This window comes from Magnolia sinica, chromosome 6 (assembly GCF_029962835.1).
Source record: "Magnolia sinica isolate HGM2019 chromosome 6, MsV1, whole genome shotgun sequence".
Lineage (NCBI taxonomy): Eukaryota > Viridiplantae > Streptophyta > Magnoliopsida > Magnoliales > Magnoliaceae > Magnolia > Magnolia sinica.
The window spans coordinates 100,276,877-100,292,048 of NC_080578.1; the positions used below are offsets into that span (position 1 = coordinate 100,276,877).

At 38.4% G+C, this 15,172-nt stretch overlaps 1 long non-coding RNA gene across 1 annotated transcript in view; it reads right to left on the reverse strand.

Moving 5' to 3' along the window:
* Window positions 1-7,604: 7,604 nt before the first annotated feature.
* The window catches only part of LOC131249276 (uncharacterized), a 28,573-nt gene continuing 21,005 nt past the window's right edge, over window positions 7,605-15,172 (reverse strand). Inside the window, exon 3 of the long non-coding RNA XR_009172781.1 lies at window positions 7,605-8,306. This is a non-coding gene — a long non-coding RNA (uncharacterized LOC131249276). The remainder of the gene's footprint in view (window positions 8,307-15,172) is intronic.

The following is a 15,172-nucleotide window of genomic DNA, read 5'->3' on the forward strand; positions in this document are numbered from 1 at the left end:
CTTGAGGAAAATAAGCCACATCTGCTCATCAAATGGACCATACTTGTATTTATTATTTATAAAATGAGTATAAATGATCCTGTATCTTATGACCAACCTGATAAGTAGATAAGGCTAATTTTCTCGTAGATGATTCTCATGGTGGGGCCAACCTATTGGAAGGGTTGGATTTCCCACTCACATAATAGATTAGGAGCTATTTGCTGTGTGGACCATACCTTATAGTCCAATGCATTGAACTTGATACGCATCTTTTTTATATCATCGTGGCCACTTGGGCCGGCCTTCCATGAATCCCATGATCCACTAAGGTCAGTGGATCCCTGACTATTAGTACCCACCTTAATGTATGTGTCTTATACCCATGCCGTTTATCTGTTTCGTTAGCCATTTTAATGCATGGACCCAAACATGCAACGGATCTATCGATAAGATCAATGGTGATTGAACACCCACCATTAACTTCCTAAGGGTCACCAGAATTTTTATTTATCATCCATTCTATCGATAAGATTAAAAACACTTGGGTGAAGGGGAAAACACAAATATCATCTTGATCGAAAACTTCCATGGCCCACAAGATTGTTTTAATGGTTAATTAGCATTGTTTTCAGTGGTGTGGATTTCCTCAGAGATGGATCTGGTAGATTTTTTGAATCCTACCTAAAATGAGCGGACAAAACGGATGAACATCCTTGATATGAGACAGATACATCTCGGTGAGCCCCACAGTCAGGAATTCTGCCAGTTAATAATTGCTATTTATACTGGGCTGTGGACGCTTATATTCTACTGACACAGTCAGCACCGAATTTGGCTACTGAAGTGACGTCACTAACTTTTGTAAACACCGTCCGTTCATAAATCACAGTGTACCCCATGGAATAAAGCCCTATGATGTGGTTCACTTGAGCTTTCCATATGCTTCATTTTTGGAATAAAGCCCTAAAATTGTTTGGTAAAATGGATGGACGGAGTTGATAAAATACAAAAATCACAATAGACCCCATGGAGTTTACTCAGTACATTAAGAGTTGCTCGAATCCGTTCCTACAAAGCCTTCAAAGAAGGGCTTGCCATGGATGGTCGGTGGGCCCACCATGATATTTGTGAGAAACCCACTCCGCCCATCTGTTTTTCTAGATCATGTTAGGACATGGGCCAAAAAATGAGATATATCCAAAACTCAAGTGGGTCGCATGATCGGAAATAATGCAAATTAAACCTCCACCATTGAAACATTCGTGGGGCCACAGAAGTTTTAGATTAGGTTTTTTTTTTTTTTTTTCCTTTTTCTTGGCAATGGCCCATTTGATGTTGATTGTATAACAACAACAATTGTTCGATCCAAGCTATCCGGATGAGGGAAGTGAAAAGCAGCATTGTCTCAAAGCTATCCAGAAATTTTGGCACATATATCATTTTAGCATTCAATCCGAAAATGAGTTAGTCAAGAGGCCAAAGTGGGCCACAACACAAGGAGGGGTGACAATGACTCCTACTGGTGAAACCATTCTTGAGACGACTTTGATGGTTAATTGCCATCCAACCTATTCATAAGGTCATCAGTTTAATCCAAAACATCCATGGCCTCAAATTATTATTATTATTATTATTTTAACAGTAGGTGTTTAATCCCCACGATGTGATTCACTTGAGCATTTGAACTACCTCATTTTTATACTTGTATCCTAAAATGACATACCAAAATGGATGGACAGTGTAGAAAAAAACCATACATCCATTCCTAGGTAGAGAGGACAGGTAGAACCGAATCCGCATACTTGCCTCCCACCCGACTGCAGGGAGTTACTGCTGTTGGAAGCAAGGTGGGGCACACGGTGGTGGATAAGGTGTTACCTTACCCATACCATGTGGGGACCACATTAATGATTTCTTTATATATCCATGCCATACAATGGTTTCCTATATCATTTTAGGATGTGATCCCAAAACTTAAACGGATGCAAATCTCAGGTGGACCACACAACTGAAAACAGTGGTAAATGACTATTAAAAGCTTTTTGTGGGCCACCTAAGTTTTAGACCAAGCTGATTTTATAATTTCCCTTCATCCAGGTCTAGTTGACTTTAACAGCGGGTTGGATGGATATATTGGAAGCATTATGGTAGGCATTACTATGGCCTCTCGGAAAATTTTAATGGTGGGAGTTAAATCACCACTTTTCGTGTGGTGTGGTCCATCTAAGATTTGCATCTACTTAATTTTTTATATCGCTTTTGTAGAAGTTGGAGGGCAGATTTTTCGAGGGGATAAGAGAACGATTATCTTCTTTTCACTGTTTGTCTTCTTTAAGAGATTATATTAAAGGGGTAAAAGAGTGTTATATTCAAGTAGAGTCGCCATTAAGCAATTATTAAGATTTTACAGTCAGTTAGATCCCATATAAATGCTAAAGATTGAGAACCTGAAGATCCTTAACTCTAAGATAACTTGTGAGTTTACGTTGTAGAGCTTCCAAGTAAGGGATTGTAATTACAGAGAATGAAGTTATTAGGAACCCACTCTACTCATATGAATGTACGATCTTTACTTTACAAGATCTGACTAATTTTTGAATAATAAGGGAAGTTCTCGCGTGCATAAAATGTATAGCGATGCAATAATGGTGATAATTGACCGATCCGAATTTCTAATGGACAGGATCCGACTATGTCGGCAAGTTGTAGAGGATATGTTTAAAACGATAAGTATGGGGTGTAAAGTATGTAGGTATGGGATGCTTGATGCTATATTGATGCTTATGATAAAACGACAGCCTACCGACTAAGGTTTCTAGTGGATCTGATGTGATTATATCGGTAGGTCTCAAAGCACATGCCCATCAATTATATATGAGAAAATGGAGTGTGATGTTTATGCTAAAATGACGGTAATATGCTAAGGTTTCTGGTGGGCCAAATCCGATTATATCGGCAAGCCTCAGAGTATACGCCTGCCAATCAGATGCATGAAAACGATGAAAATGCACTATGATATTGATATATACGAGGAGCAAGGGTTGAGAAGAAAATGAATGTTGTACTATGCTAATGCGCTAATTCAATGAAACTGATTGAAACTTGAATGATTGGATAAACGGTAGTATTTCAAGGTTAGATTGAGTAGCTCGGATTTGAATTTAGGTGGCCCAGAAGACTTGGACTCTGGCTAGGCTAGGCTAGACCAGGTATGAGGTCTCTCTCTCTCTCTCTCTCTCTCTCTCTCTCTCTCTCTCTCTCTCTCTCTCTCCTTAGTGGAGGAATGGACCTTGATGGGTGTGGCCTCTAAAATGAGAAGGGATGGTTTCCGATGTTTCTAGGATACTTGAAACGATAAGGGAATGTAGTCAGTTATAGCATCTAACCCAGTTTTTTTATAATTCTTAATGATGTTAGAGGTAAAAAGTAGTTGAAGGACTGGAATTAGTGATGTTAGGGTTTCTAAAGGGTGTAGCAAGGGTGAGATTCGAGGTTTCCTAAAGGGTTTCTAAGGGTTCCTAATTGTTCCTACCATGTAAAAGCACCGAATTTTAATTTTAACGCAACCAACTTCACTTTCTTTTCTTTTGGCACGTCCATGTAATCAAAATACTACTCTACTTTGACTAACAAATCGAGAAAGTCTTCTATACGCATAAGTCATTAAAATTAGGAAGTTTAGCCTTACCTTGATAGTCTTTTTCAACACGATATAATCAATCGTCTCCATGGACCGGCCATCGGGTAACAACGCCACCGACGTCCTCGTCGCCAGAGCTCGACTCATCTGGGATTGACCTGTGATTTGCCTCTAAAAGTGTTTTACAAAAAATGGAGTTATGTCATACAATGATAAGAGGCGACTGAATGTCACCTTGAGCTCGTTGTGGAATTAGCGCATCTACAATATGGTCGAGGGTTGCCTACATCCATTACATAGTCAACTGACTCTCTTGGTGCAATGCTTTCATTCTTTCTTATAGATAACGAATCCCTAAATTACCATTCATAGGATTTTGTTCCATTCGGTTGTTAGTTGCTATCGGCCCGAGGGGAGTCATCGCTCTGATAGCACTTGGCGCTAGGAGGGATATGATGAAGTAGATCACTGTCTTCCTCAAGGGATAACTACTTTGAATTCACAGAGCTCTCTGAACGCCTCACGGAGCTTTCTTGAATCCACGAGTGATAAAAGAATGAATAATTTCTAATAAATTCGAAATAACTTGATTGATGATTCAGAAAAAAAAAAGAAAAAGAAAAAAAAAAGGTACTCTAACCTAGGACAAAGCTTTAGAACTCCAACTCAAATACCTTAAAAATGTGACTCACTATAAATAGTAAACTTACTATTTATAGATGACCTTTGTTCCTATTCATGGTTTTCAGACAAAAATAGTAAGTGTCCAATTTGGCCCAACCATGTTAGAAAATTCCATTTTTTTTTTTTTTTTGTTGGGCATGATTTCTATAACTCAAAGGATCAAAAGTTACACTCAAATTAAAACTTTCTATTTATAGTAAAGGTGAAATTAAATGGGACTTTTGACTATCGTTTGATAGAATCTTGCAAATCCAGCGTGGGCAACTTAGCATAGCATGGTTGGTTGGCTTTAGTACATTCTCGTACTCCAAAATCATATATAATACGTTGAAAAACTCATCCTAATTTGTGAGATACGACCGATTTAAGGTCCTTTCTGCCCTCAATTGGGTCATTTCTAGTCCATCTTTACCATGAAAGTGTCTGCGACCCACTCTACATCAGATTTGGATGGATTTTAGACGAGTTTTCATTATCCTCAGGGTGTGGCACACCTGATGGTTGGATCCGTCTGATTTTTGGGATACCTACACCTATTTGTTTTCCATCAAAACATTAGAGATGCATTAGGTAGATCTAAATCAAATCATTTCTGCTTAAAAAATTTATAAAAAAAAATAATAATAATAATTTTTTTTTTAAAAAAACAAGAGGATTAAAAAGAAGAGGAAAGGAAGATATACCCAGCTGAAGTCTCTCTTTCAATGCTTCCAAAGCAACTCTGTTTCTGTAGAAAGGAATGCACAGAGGTATTATACGAAACTCAAAACTCGATGGGGGGTTTGTTGCACCAAATTTCACAATAAAATATGATATTTGGTGCAGCCAAACGACCATTAAAATGAAAGAAAATATAAAGAGAGAGAAGATAAAATAGAAAAAAGGTTAGAGCGGACAAAACTGAACCGTGATTATGCAAATTAGCTGGAACGATGGTTCCCTGAAACGATGGTTCCTAGAAATTTTTTGCCGGGTACAAGGCAATGTGAGTCAGCTTTGGATTCTCGGGGAAACTTATTGTTGACTTCTTAGTTAGTCGCGACGGACCAAAGGATGGTTTGGCTAGTGACGCTGCCACCAGCCAGGTGACTTGAGAACCCTTTTTACAACATGCTGCTTTGGCCCACATAAGGAAAAGACTGTCCACAAATTTCTTATCACATCATTCAGCCACGAAAGATTCTTCCCCACAATAATTATTACCTCACACTGGTGCGGGCACACATGCGATGTACACGTGTCACCATGCATGCCGATCCGTACCATCCAAACAATGCACCTAAATGTAGATGCAGCATAGGTGAAATACAGACTGATAGGAAACGGATTGGTTACTCCCCCTGACACCAGCCAAGTGGCTGATGGTCGGTACTCTGTGGGCCCATCATGATGTATGTATTTCATCCATTCCGTTAATTCATTTTAAAAAAATCATTTTAGGACTTGATCCCAAAAATGAGAGGGATATAAATCTCAGGTGGACCACAACACAGGAAAACAATAGTGATTGGATATCCACCATTAAAATCCTCCTAAGGCCCACTATACTGTTTGTTTGACATCCAATCTGTTTATTACGTCATACAGACCCAGATGAAGGGAAAAAACAAAGATCATCTTGATCGAAAACTTTTATAGCCCCCAAGAAATTTTCAATAATCTATGTTCATTCAACACTATTTCCTGTAACGTAGTCCACTTGAGATTGGGATATACCTCAGTTTTGGTCTAATACCAGAGGGAAAAAAAAAATGATCTATAAAAATATATGGACAGCATGGATGAAAAACATACATCTTGGTGGGGCCCACATAGCACCGACCACCAGCCATAGGCTGGTGGGAGGGGGAGTAGCCAATACATTCCCGACTGATAGGACTATCAAGACCATTGGGGCGAGTAACTATTGAATGTGCGGTTGGAAAATGAGCTAGAGAAATGGATGGATAGAGTGGACATAACACATGCATCATATTAGGCTGCAGAGAGCTTAGGGCAGAATCATATGCCGTGTAGCCTGATGAGAAGCTAAGGTTGCGTTTGATAAACTGAATTTTTTTTAAAAGTAAATGTCTGAAATTAATTTAAATAGTGGATCCATCGTCTACTGATTTTTAAGTACTGGCATGTGCTGGAATGCCTATTTGGTAAACCATCGAAAAAAAGAAAAAAATTATATATATATATATATATATATATATATATATATATATATATATATATATATATATATATGAAAAATGCTCACACACAACTAGTTGGGCCATTCAAATTGGTCCAACTAGTTGCGCATGAAATGTCAAAATTTACTCTTTTCATCCAAATGTATTGCTATACATGTGAGGATATGTTACATTAAGTCTTATATTATAAGTATGATGGAAATTATGTATTATAGATCCAAAGCGTTCATCATATAGGGTCCACTAATAAATTTTTATGTACTAAAAATTAGTAAATGGTTATCACCAATAGAGTCACACATGTAAGCTATATATATATATATATATATATATATATATATATATATATATATATATATAACACAATTGTAAATGATCAACATCTCCAAATGGAAGTTTAGCGGAATCATTCATTTCTTGCTGCTGTCATGTCAAACTAACTTGCAAGTTCTTCAAAAAAAAAAAAAAAAAAAACTGTTCTAGCTCTTGTTCTACTTTTCTTTTGAGTCCCTTTACTGTTGATTACCTCCTTCACACAGACCCCTAAAACTTAGAAGGTCATTTAGAAACAGTGCTTGCATTGAGGTTAAAAGAAGTAAAGGTGCTGTTGACAGCTCGCATCCACCCATAACCAAGACAAGAATATAATCAGGAAGAACAAAGAAGCTCTCTTTCCCAATTAGATTACAATTAACAACATCCATCCTAACGTCATTTATCATCCATGCCTTCCATCTCCCTCATTGAGCATTTTAACTCTTCTAATGCATTTCTCCATTCTCTAATATCATCCTTTTCTCTCGTTTCACTTGCTACCATGATGATTCTATGTGGCAAACCACCACATTCTTCACTAACAAGCTTCGCAATGGATTCTACTTCCAGAGAAAGCACTAGATCAACCCCAAGTCTTTCCTTGAATAATTCCTATGCTTCTTCTTTCAAAAGAGCCTTCATGTCAATCATTTCCTGCTGCATGGATCGGCACACATTTTTAAATCGAGTAGTCAATACTATTTTGTATGCATTGCCTTCGGGAATCCCTACCTTCTCCAAAGGAAACGATTTCCACACATCATCAAAGATGATAACGAACTTTTCCCTACGCATCATTGACCTTATCATTTCATCTTCTTTATTGGAAAGCTCCAATCCTATTGCTTGTGCAATACCATTCTGTAGTCTCTCAATATTAGAATCATTAGACACTGTCACCCAAATGGCAGTGTCAAATACTCTAGAACTCTCTATTTTATTGTAGATGTGGGTCATGATGGTTGTTTTGCCGACTCCCTCCAAACCATAGACACCAATAGTTCTGACCTCTTGATTTATCAAGGACTCCCAAATCTGTTCCAAAATATTTCTTTCTACTGTTGTTCTACCCATGAGTTTTGTAGCCGGCATGCTTCCATTTTCAAGTAATAGATCAGCAAGTAACCCTTCTGAAAATTGACCTTTCTCCTTAAGCTTCACCACCTCTTCAATTTTCTTTACGACACGCTTTTCCAGTGCTAAATGAGAAGGGATTAAATATCTCTTTGCTTGTTTAGAATCATCTTCTATTTTAGTAACTTCGCTTGTAATCTTTTCCACATTTTCCAACCATAAACACACCTCTGCTTTTCGCTTCTTACTACATACTACCTCCGCCGTTTTCAATTCATTCTTTATGTCGGACTCTCGACTACTCAACTCCTGCATTTTGTTTTTCAGTACATTAAGATTCTCTTTGAGGTTTCTAGAGTAGTTGTATTGAGCCTATGCATTCGGGGCAATAGTCTTGGCAGTCTCCCAGATGAATTCCATAGCTGCATCTGCAATGGCAACATATAAATCTAAAGTTAAAAATTAGCCAAGAAATTAAAAAAGTTAGGGCATGTTTGGTTGCGCCATATTCAAAAACTCAACTAAAGTAGATGTTCATTTAGGCCAGGTCAATTTGCAGATTAGATCTAGCTCCACTGGGAATTTACTAATTATAAATTTTTATATTTATAATTATAAAGAATATTTAAAATGATTAAATCTTTGTCCATACCTACTCCAATTTAAAATGCTTTTAATTTACTCCCATCCAAACACAACTAAGTAAGCTATTCACTATCCATTCATTTGCCTCTAGTTCTATTTTCCATTTACCTTCATTTACAAGCTCCCAATTGAACCCTAAAGCCTACTGCTTCTCTAATTTTCCTACTCATTATATAGGAAGTTTTTTTTTTTCTTTTTTTGCGAAAAGATAGGAATGCACTTAAAAATACTTTCAATGGGTAATTAGGTAATCACATCTTTACCACTCATAATGCAAAGAGAACTATTGTTTACATGTTTAATTAGGTAATCTCCTCTATTGTTCATAACACAGAGAAAGACCTTTTTGTTGAACAAGTTTCAAATCAGTGCAGACTACACATCCATTAGAGATCTGGGCCTTTCATCAGAGAAGATGCACCTATGCTGGGTTTAAAAAAATCAAAGTAGCACGATGACGCAGGCAGTGTTTAAGTTATCGGTGAAAAGTTGATAATATCGACGATAATATCGGTGTCGCCAGCGTTGCGACACCGAAAACCCCTTTTTTCATTTCTTTGCCAATTGTCGGCGAATTATCGGAGATTTTTTAGAGTTTTTACGATAATCAGAATTGTCGGGCGACAATTCGTTGTAGCTACCTAACTCCATTTTGCCGATAAAAAGGCATAATTAGAAATTTTGGGAAGAGCATCGTAAATGCAAAAAATAAAAATAAAAATGTAAGAAGGTGATTTCGATACCTGTAGAAGAGGTACGCCTGATCGGAAGAAGAATTCGGTGGGCCAATCAATTGATCAGCAACAGTTGTGTTTTGGTCTTCCGCAGGTATGAAAAAATCTCCCCTTTTCCTTTTTTTTTTTCTTCGAATAGATGAAAATTTTCAAAATCAACGAGAATTCCAGCGAATAATCTACAATATCTCTTGGAAAATTTGGTTCGATTTGGAGATTCGGGTTCGAAATGGAAACCCTTGGATTGGGATTTGGGTTTGTTCACTCCCCAAGTATAGGGTTGTGATGTAGTAATAAACTCGGTAAGACCGAGGTCGAATCCACAGGGACTGAAACTTGTACGTTTCCTGAAACTAGGTAGAAATAGAACTAGCCTAAGATGTAATCAAAATCAAATGTAAATTTAAGGAATAATTGTGGAATAATTATCTAAAACTTTAAGGAATTCAGAGGAAGGAAACTAGGGATTCAGAGGATCCACTTGTAGAGATCAGGGAGAAATTATGCCTGCTTCAGAAATCATGGAATTGAACTAGACTTCCTTTGATATAGTTTTCAAGAGGTGAATGGTATATGAGTTAGGATGGATTCCATCATCTAACCATGCCCAAGAGACAAAGCAAACAACAGGATTAAACTAATTACCAACCAATCAACAATGTATGAGGATCAGGAAGGGTACTGTCATCCTACCATGCCCATGGAGCAATGATGAACAACAGGGCTTCCTGACTTCATAAACATAAAAGGGGAAAGAAATATTCAGAGCCATTGCAAACCCATTGTAATTTCAGTCACAACTGACCATTAAAGACTAAGAAAAATATTCTTTATAATAATCACTAAATCAAATTCAGTTTATGAAATTTAAAGGCACAAAGTAGAATCTCCCATCTTCCTACAAGCTTCACCTCCTAGCCCGAGCTAAGAGGTCTAGCCTAGCATGATCCTGCTAGAACCAAATAAAAAATATGAAAGGAAAGAAATAAAAAGAAAAAGAAAAAGGAAAAAAAAACTCCAGAAACCGGCTTCAAAATTCGCCTCCACGGCTGCACTTCCTGTCCCAGATGATGGCTCCCTTTCTCTCTTCTCTGTCCTTTTATAACCCGATGTAGGTCGGCTGGGCTGTTTGCGCAGCAAGCAAGTCGGTTGTTTCGTAGTTGGAGACGTTTTACGCAACAGAGAAAACCAATAATTTTTCAGTTTTGTTTGCACATGCAACCATGATCGAAGTTGGACAGAAAATCCACTCCGTCCACTGAGCTCACCTAGAAAAACCGGTCGTATATGGATGGTTTTGGATCGGATCTTTAGTGGTACGGAATATCTCTCTCACTGCCGTCTATCTTGCGTTTGAACGGATGAAAATATATCTCTGCTGCCTCTTGAAAATTCGTCACCCAGGTTAGGATGATGGGGAGCGTGGGCTTCTTATGGACGGTCCAGATCAGACCGTTGCTGTCCTATGGAGGCCTATAGAGATCAACCGCGAACTCTGTTTTCGAACAGAGCTTCCGCGTCCGCGCTGTGATGGATGGCGGCCCACTGATTGATGTCAGGACGAAAATCCATTCCGTACATTGGAATCTACTCAAAAAAACATTTTGGAAGGGATATTTTTGGAGTGAAATTGGAGTGGCCCATACGATATTTTATTCCGCCGTCCATCCTACGTTTAACGGCTAGGATCTTACAATAGCTTGCATGGTGGTAAAACGACACCTAGGCGAGGGTCTACCCCAACCTCTCGTCACAATGGACGGTCCAGATCTGTCTTTTGAACAATGCCTGGGCCCCACAAACGCCAGCCGCGAGCTCTGTTTTCGCGCTGGCGAACATTTGAATTGGAGAGGATGACGTCCCTGTGTTGCCATGCAGTGTTAGTGCAAAAAGTGTACTATATACACTGTATGATGATTATGAGAAATCCACACCATCCATCTTGTTCTTCTCATGATTTAAGGCGTTGAGACCGAAGATGAGGAGTATCCAGAGATCAGGTGGGTCCCAGATCAGTAAATTGTGGGCTGATCTGTCCGTTGGGCCCCTTCCACAGCGATCCAATGGATGAAAATTTACGTGTACGGTTAATTTATGACCCTCAGGCCATGTATAAAGTTTTGAGCTGATCGGATGGCGAGAACCCCGTGATCTTACATTTTGGACGTCTTTTGGGCCACTTAAGCTTCAGTTTCTCGATTTTCGCGGACCCCTAGTGTATAATTCCGTTGCTCTTGGTCTTCTAGAGTCCGTTCCTTGCCTTGGTGCTTCTGGAGCGTCAAATCCATGCATTTACCACCTTTTTTCAGTCCAGGCTCTTAAACACACCCTGCATTACAAACATGATTAAATCAGCCGTTAAATAGTACCATGTTTGTAAATCCAAGCAATAACAGGGGTCTGATATGCAATATTTGACCCTCAACACAATCCCCAACCAGCATCTTGCTAGTCCCGAGCAAGGTATGCGAAAAATAAATTGAGAATTCCAGGACAATTTCTATAAACTTAAGAGATTTATGAAAAACAATTCAGATACTAGAATTCTAAGATTCATGAATGTTGGCATTACTTTCTCTTGAAATCAAGCTCACGGTAAACTTCATAATCAAGCTCAAATACTAATCCATTAATTAAAACGATTCTAAATATTGAATTCCATGGATGTATAGTCTAATCTCGACTTGACACCATTTAAATTTCACTCCTCTATTTCAGGATATCATTGGTAACCACAAGAGAATTCATGATAACCAATACCTAAACCAAAGCTTGATCCATTCTTCCAGCTTTTGATGATTTTCACACTATGTCAACTTGCTTAAAAGTAAAGCCAAGGAGGGAAAACGAATCCTCACCTATAGGGAGCAAACCTATGGTAAAGACCAGTTGCCAAAAAGTTTTTGAATGTCAACCTTGGGGAATCAAACCTTCACCTGTAGGGAGCAAACCTATGGTGAAAACCATTCGCCCAATCTTTTCAATTTCTCAAGTTGGTTCCTTTCAAGCTTAATGATTACCAAATTAATCCTTCAATATCGAATGAAACCTTAATGTGTAAGCGAGATGTGACATGTAAAATTAGGATTCAATCAGTGTTTAAAACTTCTAATCATGGATTAATAGTTCTAACTTAACTGTGAAATCTAACAATAGTTGAATCCAAGAGTCATCAATTCCAACATCACTTATCTTGTAATTCTAAGTCTAAGATGGCCATTAAAATCGCTTCGAATTCATACGAAATTCTGAAAAATTAAAAAATTTCACAACTTTTGCTCAAGACCAAGAAACACTGATTGGGAAACCTAATCTCCCACCCCCAACCAAAAATCTACACTGTCCTCAATGTAAAAGATATGAGCTTGCAATGCACTTAGGACACGAAAAGTGAATATGAAGTGATGGGAAGATAGTACCTGGCTGATGAATCGAGAGATACTTTCCAAGAGATCGCAGCATGGGCGTCGGTCAGCACGAGAGAGAAAGTAACACAAAAATGACAAAAATAAAACCCTACCTGTACCACTTTCGCAGGTGCTCTCGATTGCATTTAGCATATGCAACAAGCCTTTAAACCCCTAGGTTACCCCTAGTGGACGAGTTGTAATCTCGTGAGGGTTTGCAGTAATGTTACCCACAAACATTGAACTAACTAATGATAAAAACGAAATGAAATGAAGAGCTGGGTTGCCTCCCAGGAGCGCTAAGTTTACCGTCTTCAGCCATACAAATAAAGCAACTACTCTAGTCCTAAGAAAGCAAGGAAAAACTACTGAGTCAAGCTGCAAGGTTCCTCTTTCGGCCAGTATCTTGATAAGTTTCTCAGTAAGTTCCTCAACAGGATCATCCAAAAGCCCTTTTTGCAATAGGCTTGGACGCCTTGGAGCATGACCTTCCATAGAAACTTATGTACCTCATTAAAATTTTGCTGTTGATTCGCTTGAGGTATCCAAAGTATATGTGATTCACCTGTGTCAGAAAAAGTTGCAAAGTTACTATCCCATGGTGAATCAGAGACTACAGGTAGATTAAATTGAGAAAAATTTTCAGGAAGTAGTGTAGTCTCAACACATTCCGAAGTAGCAAACTTCAGTTCAATTTTCAGCTCCTCCTCCCCTAATGGTAAATATTCAGGGTCTGTGGAAGAAGGGGCTTCAGAGTAAGGGTTCACTCGGTCAGTGATGATTACCGAGATGTCGTCTTGCAAGGCATTCACTATGTCTCTTATCATGGGATCATTTGAATCTGCAAAGTGTGCCAAACAATCATCAAAAGAGTTGGGACATTCAGCTGAGGGTGACTCATTTTCCACATTAAAGCTTGTGATGATCTGCCCAAGGAATCCATTGTCCTTAAAGGTAAATGGAGGTGTACTCTCTTGCTCCAGCCCTACACAGATGGATTGAAAATCAATAGGGGAAGCATCGATGTGATCACTTTGTTCATTGAAACTACTCAATCGAGGTGTTGAATTGTCAAACGTGTACAGCTCAGATGGTGGCCTCAACTTAGTGGTTTCAATTTCCAAGGTCGTAACGAGCAACTCGACCTTCTCCTGAATCACATCATCATTTAATTCAAAAGAGTGGTCCAAACATGTTTCACAAGAGTTAGAAGGGTCGATTGTAAGGGGCTCAGCCTCCACCTTAAAATCAGACATGTCAGGTGAGGGGAGTGGCTCATTATGACCGACCACTTCATGTACATCTTGATCATTGACCTGGACCAAACTTGAGATTGATTCTAGGGGACTTTGGGCTGTATATTCATGATCATCATCCCAATAAGCATCATTGTCTAATTCCGTGCAGTACACACTTGGGATGGGGTCGCTCTCCTCACATTCTACACCTAAGTTCGGTTGAGGTTTGAAAAAACTAACCTCTACGTCATCATTGAGATCCTGTGTGTCATGTGAGGAAAGTGTGTCATCATCACTGTATTTGAAAGATACCCACGCATCTTGACCATTCCTTTGAACAGTCATCGAGATCAACTCATCGGGAAATTGAACCATATGTTCATTGATAGAATCCAACTCCTCATTTGTAATTCCAGAGTTCTTCCAAAGCGAGTTAGGATCACTTTTCTCGCATTGTATTTCTGGAATGAATTGTGGTTGAGATAACCGAGCCTCCTCTATCTTATCAAGGCGCGAATTAAGCGCTTCCAACGATTTTCTCATTTCCGTGAGATAGGCCAGGCTACGCTGAGCTAAATCCTCTTGGATTGTTTCTGGTTGGATATCAATGGTAGGATATCTAAGAGGATAATCATTATAACATATAGTTGGTTCATCTTCCAAATTTTGATGTTTCCCCTGGTAATAGTCATAATGATCATACATGGGAGAATATGATGGTTGATAATAATCCTCGTTTCCATAATTACGATCATATACGGCCCTATTAACAGATGGAACATAACGTTTTAGTCGGTTCTCAATGTCTGTTCTTGATGGAGAAAAATCTTGAGGTATACGTTGAATTCCACAACCCTCAGGCATTCCCCAATATCTCTTATCCATCTCGGCATATGCACGTACCCACGCTTCCATGGTAGAACCCTAACTCTGAGTCTAATCCTAGAAAAAGAAGAATCCTACAACAATACATAAAGTAAGAGGAGAAGTTAGAAGGATGTTACCAGACTAGAGATTCTTATATTAAGATCCTGCAAAAGAAAACAACAGAAATTAGTTTCTAAATTTAAAAATTCTAAAATAATGTTAGTTTTTAAACAAAAAGTCTACAAATAGAAATTTCTAAAAATAAATTAGGAAACAAAGTTAGATTCTAAAAGAGTTAGAATTAGAAAGTTAATAAAAATAGAAAGTTAGTTCCTAAAAAGGAAAGTTCCAGAATTAGAAAATTTCTAAAAATAAAGGGAAGATGAGTTAGTTTCTAAAATTA